The sequence below is a fragment of the Camelus ferus genome, chromosome 15 (genome assembly GCF_009834535.1).
Source record: "Camelus ferus isolate YT-003-E chromosome 15, BCGSAC_Cfer_1.0, whole genome shotgun sequence".
NCBI lineage: Eukaryota > Metazoa > Chordata > Mammalia > Artiodactyla > Camelidae > Camelus > Camelus ferus.
The window spans coordinates 55,662,819-55,673,892 of NC_045710.1; positions in this window are offsets into that span (position 1 = coordinate 55,662,819).

Here is an 11,074-nt window from a genome sequence, read left to right on the forward strand (position 1 = left end):
GGAAGGAAGAGGAAGGGAGAAGGAGGAGAAGGAGGAAGGAGGAGAAGGAGAGGAGGAGAAGGAGAAGAGGGAGCAGGCGAAGGAGAGGAAGAGAAGAGGAGAGAGAAGAGGAAGGAGAAGAGGAAGGAGGAGGGGAAGGAAGGAGGAGGAGGAGGGAGGAGGAGGAGGAGAGGAGGAGGAGGAGGAGGAGGAGGAGGACGGAGGAGGAGGAGGAGGAGGAGGAGGAATCTTCTTCGTCTTCTTCTTCTTAGTCTTCGTCTTCTTCTTCCTATGAGGCTTCTCTCCTCTTCTTCTTCTTCTTCATTTTTAATATATAATCTCATTTATTATCCCTTATTTTACTGAAAGCATTCATCATACTTTCCTAGCATACTGAGATGTTTCCCTTTGTAGTAGAGCATATTTCAGGGTGGCATTAAATATTTATTAATATTTATTTCTAATCATCTATCATTTCTCTGTAAAAGGAAGTCAATATTCAGCAATTAATGGATCAATATCTTATTTTATCTGAAAATGACCTAGCTATATAATAAGATTTCATCATTTAAATTAACTTAACACTCTAAAATTTTAAGTTACCAAATATTGGGGGAGTTCATTTGAGAAGACATTCCTGAAATAATTGTTCCTAAATAGTTCACCAAAAAGCTTTTTTCTCATTTGCATTTAAGTTACTTACAAGAATATTATACCAATTTTTTTTTGTTTGTTTTATTATGTTTTGTTTTGTTTTGTTTACACTGGCAAATTTGTAACAGATATGACAAGCTCTTATTGGACTCCTATCAAACCTAATTACAATAGAAGTCTTATGCTTAACATTAATGAATCTAGAGACATGTCCTTATTAATTAAACCAATAAGTTAAGCTAGCTTCAATTCCCAGGTATCAATCCAGTACTGAATATTTTTTAGATCACATGAACCGGATTTTCATTCTGGCCAGTTTCTTTTGTATCTCTGTGTATTTATATAAGCATTTAATTTTCCTTATGCCAATTAAATAGAGCTCTTTTACAAATTAATTTTGACAATGCCACATAAATATAGCACACATTAAGGTTCATTCATTACAAGCAAACACAGAGGCCTCATAGATTCCATTTTAAACTTCTGGCCATGAATAATTTATAACAATGTAAGACTCATCAGTTACAAGATGTTGGATTCAAATTAGGTTTTTGGCAGATGGAACAAATCAAAATTGCCTGTCTAGATAACTAAACATTCTTACTAACTTCTATAGAAGATATTTATGATTTTTATTTGTTTCCAAATTATTTCCTCTTTCAAACTTTACTTTCCAGACATCATAACAGCAGTTGAATCATTGTTACTGGAACAAAAGATTAGAAGTTAGTACTTTAGAAGTTAGAAAGCCCACTAATTGAGATCCCACTGTCAGTTGTACCTAATGCTTTTGGGTAGCAATTGTTATAGTGGTATTTAAAGTGGCTAAGAAGCCTGGGCCCTTTTAGTCATTACCTCTCTCATTATGGGCTTTCATAAATGCTTGTATGTATGGTATTTATTCCTAGTTACCTTTTCTCTGGCAAAAGAGTTCTAACTGGAAAATGGGGTAGTAATTTAAGAATCTATTTTCAGGCCAGTGTTCCCCAGATCCTACAGTGTACATTACTCAGGCAGTATTAAAATAAAATACCATCTTTTTCTTAGACATAGGTGCATAACTATAATTAGAACAGTCATTCAAAATCTTACCCAGTGGGCTATTAAATGGAACAGATGGTGAACATCCCAAAGCAACTTATTTCAAATACAAAGTACAAATACAAATACAAATTTCAGGTTGCAATAACAGGCCTTTTTCGGTAAACGGAAGCACAAATTTCCAAGTGACAGGCTAAACAAATTCAAATTCCAAACTACAAATATTTTCACTTCCAAATCCTCTCAGCTTAAGATCTCTGTTAAAAATGGGTACCCATTTCAAACATGAATGAGAGCTCCCCACGTTTCTAATTAGAGAATTCTCAAAGTGAGGTCAAGTGGCCTCGGTCATCCCTGGGAACTTAACCTAGGCTTGCAGAGCAGATGTAGTGCCTCAGAAGTAACAGAGACATCCCTTCTTCCTACAAAGAGTTAGTTTGGGTGACTACAGTTGACTGATGTGTGAAAGAACAACGGATGAATGGATCCCCAGGGCCAAAAGACACTGGCAGTTACTGAGCTCCAATCTCTATTGTCCCTCCTATTGAGACAGGGAGGATGGGTGCAGGGTAGAGTCACTCAAGGAATAACAGCAATGTAAAACCAAAACAGTGGAAATTTCAACTCCCAGTTGGCCTTGAGGATTAAGAAATTTGACTTCTCATACTCCTTGAGCTTCAGGATATGCTCACTGTAACAGCATGGTAAATAACATATCTGCAGGCACCATGACTGTCCCAAGGCTAACTGCAGAAGGCCAAAGAATGGGTGGTTGTTCAATTCCTGGGAATCCCAACCCCTTCCTCAGGGTAGTTGGAATGGAAGCCCCTGCAGGCATGTGAGGCTACTGGGCCCATAAAAACTGGCAACAGCATGCCTAGTAACCCTCTTTTGCTCCCTCCTCTTTGGAAATGACCCACACTCTGTGGAGTGTGTCCCTACATTAAGTTTAACCCGAGCAACCGATTCCCACAAGTCTTTCCTTGCCTTTCTCTTGCCTCACACTCTATATAGCGTGTACCTCCCTAAATAATTCTACCTGTACTCAATTGTATCTCTCACTCAAATCATTTCCTGCACAAAGCCAAAGATCTACACTTAGCAGGGCACATCCCAGGGGCTGAACTGAGGACCTGGGACACGATCCTCCTCATGCCCCACATCCATATTCCTGCATCACTCTCGACCCGGGAGTGGCAATCACTCGAACCTTGTTGGCCTGACAGGGTGGTGGAACCTGAAGCCCCTCTTAGAGAAGGGAGTGCTTTGTGCCTCATGAGGGCACCACAAATTTGTTGCCAAAATATCAGCCCCACCCCTAATGAACCAAATAACCCATAAACAATGTCGTGGAACTTAGAAGAAAAGAGGCAATTTTATTGTTTGACCAAGCAAAGGGGATTCACAGCAGAGTAGTTCCTTCAAAACTGTGAACGCACCTTGTGGATGGGGTTGGGTATTTTTATAGCCATAGCTAAACTAATAAACATCCATAACAATCAAAAGAATCATTTTCTCATCTGAAGACTTAGAGTGGCATCATGATTGCCTACAGGTGACCAATTCTTCTAGAGGCTAGTGGTTGGCACTTTTTTGATCTTTTTATCCTGTAGGCACTCAAGACATGGTCTTCTTGAAATTTAACGTGCTTTGTAAGGTTACAGTTCTGTGACCTACTCCCTGGAGATCTACTCAGAGACCAAGCATGATTATAGATTTTGATTACTGGAGTAAAGTAGAAACTGTAAGATCAATACCTTTAGTTTTAACAATGGTCCTAGAACTGTGAGTAGCAACCAGTCAGGTCAGTTGACTGTTTTTAAGGGCAAGCATAAGAATAAGCAATCCGTTAGCCTAGGTGTGGTCATGTTATTAATCCTCCTTCAAAATTACATTCAGTTTCCTATACTTGTTAGGAGGTGATCTTCCTAATTCATCAGATAGAGCCAAAGGGGACCTAAGGGATTCTAGCCTCTGGAGAAATCAAATAGGGAGAAAATGTGACTGCCCCATATCTGCTTACATAGGTATAATTTACTGAATTGCTCTGAGTCATAATGGGCTTAGGGAGAAATGTGCCTTTATATCTGGGAAACACAGATTAAAAGCCAGTAATATTTTAGACAAAACCAAAAGTTATAAATATATTCATCAGTTTAATCAGTTCCATGTAACTTATTCTTTTCTTAACAGTTTTAATGTAATCATTCTCCATCAGAATTTTAACATTTCTTACCCGGTTTAGTTCAGGGTTATAATCTGAAATTTATCAGAAACCAGTCATTCTCCTTGAAGAGAAAGCATTTTTCAAAGGCATCAGAATACAGAAATAACTGTCTATAAATGACAAAAAGCTTAAAAGCATGGTTGAAAACCTAAGCTGAAGGAGGATATATTATATTATATAGTATATATAGAATATTTCCGGGTGGCACCAGACACATTAATATTTCTAATGCCTTTAGTTTCTCTGTAAGAGGAAGTCTGTGTTTAGCAATTGATGTTTCAGTATCTCATTGTATCTGAAAATGGCCTATCCTTTTACCAAACAGCCATTATATAACATATTTTAGCACAACTCTAGAATTTCAAGTTAGCAAACATCTGGGGATATCATTTGTGTAGACATTCCTGAAGCAATCGTTCATAAAATGTTTACCAAAAATCTCTTTCTCATTTGCGTTTAAGTTATTTGTAAGAATATTATACCCAGTTGTTTTCCTTGCTGAGAAATTTGCCTCAGGTGTGACAAGTTCTTGTTAGAGTTCTATTAAAGTACAATGAATGTTTTATGCTTAACGTTAAAGAATCTAGAGAGATGTCTATATTAATTAAACCAATAAGCTTAAGCTAGCTTCAAATCCCAGGTAACAATTCAGTATTTGATTTAGGTTACATGAACACAATTTTCATTCTGGCCAGTTTCTTTTATATTTCTGAGTATTTATATAAGCACTTAATTACTTTTAAGCCAATTAAGTGGAGCTCTTTTACAATATAATTTTGGCACTATCACATATCTACAACCCTCATATAGATAAGTAAAATCACACAAACATAGAGACCCTTCAGCTACAAGAGGCTGGATTCACATGGGTTTTCTGACAGATGGAACAAATGAAAGTTGCCTGTCTGGATAGCTTAACATTTTTACTAACTTCTATTAAAGACATTTAAGATTTCTATATGTCCTTCACAAGCTGAGTTCCTGATTATTTTCTCTTTCTCAAAGTTTCATTCCGGGGGTTGTAACAGTGGCATCCCCCATTATCCCCATTAATGGGACAGACATTTCTGATAGTGGTCCCAAGTCACAGTTCAGAATGGAGCATGTTGCTCCAGTATCTCCTAGAAAGTGCACTAGTTGAGACGCCACTGTCAGCTGTACCTAAAACTCTTGGGTGACCTTTACATTGGAAAGTGTTTGTTCTTCCAGTATTGTTTGCTTGTCTGTTTGTTTGTTTTTAAATTTTAATTTTGAGCAGTCTTTTTTGCCATGGCCTTCCTCTTCACAATAGACACACTCACAGATCAACCGTCACAGCTGGCTTTTTCTTAATCTCCCTTTTGCTCTTTGCACTTTTGTTTACTGAAGGTTTCTGGGTGAGTTACTATCATAATGTTAACTGACTTTCTGATTCTGTCTTCTGTAGAATTATAAAACTTAAAGTCAGTTTCCAGTAATTGGTATTTTTGGCTTCTGCCCTTTCAATCTTGTTTTAGGGCTTGTACCTTGGTAAAGCTAGTATGTTTTTGACAAGGGCTTTCTGAGGCCAACTAGGATGCACTGTCTCTAACAATTTAATACCATCAACTTCAGTTGTACTGGGGGCTCCAGTTTGGCCCAGCGGCTGGTACAGCTAGGTATACAGTGGACATTCGCAGGTACCCTTTTTTTAGACGAGCCTCCTTCAGAGTGAGGTATAAAATAATGATTTTTCTTAGTTAGCTATATTCGGACCATTCACTTAATATCTCTTAGTCTAAGTGTGACAATTTTATTAATCCTCCTTCAATATCTAATTCATACCTAAATTTTAAAATGAAGCTATGAGATCTCTAGTTTTGTCTGTTTATAAGACCCTGTACACATCATGGATGTGGGATGTCTCTACTGCTAAAAATTACCAAAATTAAATTAATAAAAGAGCTCTATTTCTTTGACTAAAAAGTAAGCACTTACAAACAAAAACTGGCCAAACTGACGTTCAGGTTCACTGAAAACTATCCAATATTAAGTTAATATCTGGTAGTACATTTAGTTTAAGTTTGCTGTTCTAATTAATATAGGCATCTTTAGAGTCATCAACATAAATTACAATACTTTTACTGTATCTTGGTTAGTGAAATTCAAATAAGACCTTGTTATATCTGTTGCAGATTTGTCCAAAAACTAATAATAATAATTTCAATGTGATTAAAATTATTTTAAGTAAGTTAAGCACAAATGAGGTAAGAGCTTTAGGGCAAATTCTTTAAAAGTAATTATATTTCAGGAATGTATACTGAAAATAGTCTCTGCAAATATTTGTTATCTGAAAATTCTAGAGTTGTGCTAAGTTAACTCAAATTAATGCAGCTTATGAAGTAACGAGGTCATTCCCAAATAAAGCAAGATCTTTAAATACTAAACCCTGACTTTTCTTTACATAGAAGTTAAAGGTGTTTGGGTCTATTGATAAATATGTTTGGGGCCACCCTGAAATTTATTCTATAAGAAATCATATGCCTTTAAAAATTATTAGTGGTATTTATGTTTGTCAATCTACAGAATTTTAGCGTAGAAGAAAGTTCATAACTGCTTATTTCCCAGTTTTCATTGAAACTAAGGATTGTAAGATTTAAGTGTTCTAATTTAAATATGTAATTAAGGCTACTACAAATAATGTTGAGATCATTTTTGGTATACTGTATAAACATTGAGTGTATGTTTTCAGCAAAGTGGTATAAATATAAAATTACATTTTGCTACTTAGAGTTTCTAGCTGGAAGAATTAAGGGATAAAAATTATGACACAGAAACTGATAAAAGGTTTGTGGAAGTGGAATCTTGAGAAAAGAGTTTTGTGTATAGTCTGGATTGACTAAATAGATTTTGTTAAAAGTAAGCTGGTACAAGCCTGGGTTTAAGTTCTCTATGTTAAGAAAACAAAGTTTCTTGGAGTGTGTGAATGTGCTTCAAATGATTTGTTATCTGTTTTTGAAACCATTGTTATTTTGGTTGAGTAAATAAGTAGTGCTTACACAATGATCTATGATTTTATTTGACAAGTGTTTTGAAAATTTTTAACAAGCTTCCCAGATATCAAATTTTGATTAAAGTTATTTTGACCTCCAGCTAATTTTGGGCTGCTTCAGAAGCCCCCCAAAATATCCCAAAGATAGATGTTAAACTAATTAGATATATTTGGTATGTTAAATTACTTTTAAAAATTTGTCAAGGGATTGGAGACGAAACTTTGTTTATATTGTGGAGATAAAAGTCATTATTGCAGTATAAAATTCCTAAAAATCCAATATGTCCTGTATCAGTCAAAAGTCTAATTATTTTCTTGAAACTGTATGTCAGAAATATCCAAGTTGTTGTTAATTGCATTATAATCACATTTTTAACCATGACATTTTAAGTCTTGTCATTTATATAAACATTATTTTACTCTGCTTTTATAAAATAAAGATCTTTGGAAAGATTCATAAAATAGGAATTTTAAACCAATAAGTTCCTGATGACTTTTAGATCATAGCAGTGAACAGGGTAAATTATGAAACTCAAATGGAAGCCTGATAAACAGAAATTAATTATATGGAAATGAAAGGACTTTAAAATATGATTGATAGTCTAGTGATTAAACATCTTTCCCTCTCTAACTGATCCCTCCTTTAAGATTGCTTACAAACAATTTTTTCTCTTCATTAAACAACAAACAACAACAACAACAACAGTAAAATCCATTATTCTTATTCTATGACCTACAAGTTGATAAATTATGCTGTTGACTGAAATAAATTCACGCAATGTGAGAGTTGTGGGTTAAATATTATTTGGGGGCAAACTGAAGATGACAACCTGGAAGAAACCATCCCAGAAAGCTCTGAGAAACTCTTATGAATAGACGGGGGGAAACTCAGTATTATATGTGATTTCAGTGAAGAAAAGTCCATGTAGTCAAGCACACATCTATGCAGTGGTTTGCTGCTAGTCACGAGGAACAAAGGAACAAAGATTAATGAATTTAGTGCTTTCTAGGTATGAGGAGATGCAAGAATTGAGGTCATAAAATCTTCTACTGAATATATCTAACTACCTGAAAGCCTGTTCAGCCAGTATTCCCAGAGCAGAAAGTGCCTCATTCCTGACCTTCAACCTGAACACTTTTTCAGGGTGGTTTGGAGGAAAGCGGCAGCAGTGGCTCAGGACTTAATCCAAGCAGAGATATATGGCAATTGCCAACACGATTCAATCTTTGTAGAGGTAGTTGGCAAGTGCCAATTTTTACTTAACAATACTCTGTAAATAAAGATGAAACATCTTTCTCTCTCTACCTGATCCTTATAGATTTTAACTTGTCCAGCTCTCTCCCCTGTGGAGTTCATGCTTATTGCATCCAGATTAGAACTATTTATACTAATCATTGATTTAATATGCTTTTGGTTTCTAAATTGTTATGCTTTTATGACTTTATTAATGTTACTAACCGTACTACTTATTCTCTATTGTACTGTATACTTAGTATATAAAACTGCTGTTTCTTACATTTCCCACTGTGTAACTAGGCCTCTGACAAGATGGTTAAACATTTTGCAAAAACATAGATCACATTATACCCCTGCAGAGAATAATTGCAATAGTGTGATTCTAGGTATGTGAATGAGAAATGAGGGGGAAAAAAAGAATCCTGAATCATAATAGACTAGTAAGACAAGTGACCCAGAGACGTTTTTGAGTATCAACAGGGCCTGATCCAAAAATTAGCACTCTGAGAGGCATGTGAACATAATCTTTACCTGATCTAGGAATCAGCCTTCCTTGAGCCATGGGACAAATTTGGCCATGAAATTTCTTCCAAAATTTTGATCAAATTTAGGGCCTAAGGGGGCCACTGTGAGTGAACAAAATACTGCAATACATATCAGTAAACAAGGGAGGCAGAAGCCACCAAGTCATAGACTGTGTCATCAGGGAAGACAAACCTCTGCAGCCACCCAGAAGGATGCACTCAGGGTGGATGCCGAATAAGAAAGGACAGGACACTGGCCCTAGATAGCTAGATGCTTGTCAAAGGGACAGTTTCAATGAGCTCAAACTTTTGCTCCTACTCATACATAGATAAGTGCTAAATTCTTTAACTTAGGATGTCTACCCTTCAGTGAACAAATAATCTTTTAATGGTCAGACTACCTGGTCTTTGCTGTAAAACTCCTATATATCCTGGCTCCTCTCCTGCTTCTTCAGAGTGGTACCTCAAAGTTATCTGGGAGGCTGTCATCCCAGGTTCAAAGGGGTTCAAACCCTCAGAATTGTCCACTAAATAAAATAAAACTGTCAAACAATAGGCTGTGCATTTATGTTAGTTGATGCATTCAAAAGCCAAACCTACACATTCAAACCACTTCCAGACTTTAGGGGTTTTCTTTGCTGAAATAAAGACAGGAAGAGTAAGCTTATTTAGTATTGATGCTGTGCGTAACACTCTTTGGTCTAACCTCAGTGATCCTTCTGCCAAACGAAATTCCTTTCCACTGTGTAAGGTTGGTTTTCCTTGCTGTGGCATGATAAAACTACTTTTTATTAAAAAAACAGCCATTAATAAAATACATTAAGTCTATTTTATTTTTTTTGGCATGTACTCAGTATGTGGTTAAAGAATGGCCCCCATCCATGATGAGCCAAATAACCCAGACAAGGTCTTGGAGTTTAAAAGAAAAGAGGCAGCTTTATTGTTCTGCCAGGGAAAGGGGACTCAACAGATTAGTGCCTTCAAAAGGGTGAACCCATCATGGGGATGGAGCAGGGTGACAATTTAGCCATAAGTTTGAACAACAAAGCATTGACAACAATCAATGGAACTATTTTCTTCTCATAAGACTCAGAGTAGCATCATGGTGTCTCCAGGGGACCAAGTATACAAAAGCTAGTCGTTGTTCTTCTTTCTATCTCTTGATCTTTTAAGCAACCAAGGCATGGTCTTCTTGGTAATTCAGGCTATCTTGTAAGGATAAAGTCCTGTGAACTTCTTGGAGAAGGACTAAGAGATCAAGCATAATTACTCCATTTAATTACTGGAATAAATTAGAAACAGTAAAGTCAATAGCTTTAGTTTTAACAATGGGCCTGGAGCTGTGGGTAGCAAACTGTCAGTCAGGTTTGTTGAACTTTCTAACGGGAAGCATAAGAATAAGCAATCTGCTAGCCTACATGTGGCCATTTTATTAATTTTCTCCTTCAAATACGGCAATAAATACATTTATTCTTGTTCCTGTTGACTGAAATAAATATACAGCCTTAAATTCGAGAGTTAAGTTTTATTTGCTGGGGGGACTCGAGCCGGGATAATAGCCTCTCAGATTGCTCTGAAGACCTGCTCCAAAAAGGTAGGGGAGGGCATAGGATATATAGGAGACTTACAAAAAAGTCCATTTATTTGGAACCTTAAATGATTACTTGTTAACTGAAGAAGAGCAGACATCTCAATTTAAAGAATTTAGCATTTTTCTATGTATGGGAGGAAGCAAAAATGTGGGCTGACTGATTCCCTTCCTTTGATAAGCACCTAGCTATCGAGGGCCAGTATCCTGTCCTTTCTTATTGAGTCCCATCAGAGTGCACCATTGTGAGTGTTTGCACAGGCTGGACTGTGGGCTTGTCTTCACAAGTTGTGGCGGCAGCTCGTGACTTGATGGATTCATCATTCTTTGTTTAGTGGTATGGTTTGCAGGGTTTTGTTCACATTCCACAATGAAAATAATCTAAAGAAGATTCAAAAAATTTTCAAATCATGTTAAATACTAAGGGTGTTAATCCAATTATTCCCCTCCTTATGTTCTTTTGTTTTATCTCATCAACTCTTTGAAAAGGGGAATGTCAAATTTGTTATTACTGCTACTCCGATCATAAACTTAATTTAAAGTTTTCTTTTATGTGTAAGGGAATCTTATAATCTATGTAATCTTTCTAAAACTTTCATTTAGTTTCAGCAACCACACTTACTGCAGAGACAATAAATATGTTGGGGACTTGGAGGAGCTGGGTTTGGGGGAACAGTGGTCAGATTGGACGGAGAGATGGGGGAGGAAAAGAGAAAATAATAAGCTCAGAGGGCAAAGACGGTGTTTTTCACACCTGCTTTTACCCCCAACCTAAATTGATATCTTCTAAGAAACAAGGCAGCAATTATCCCTC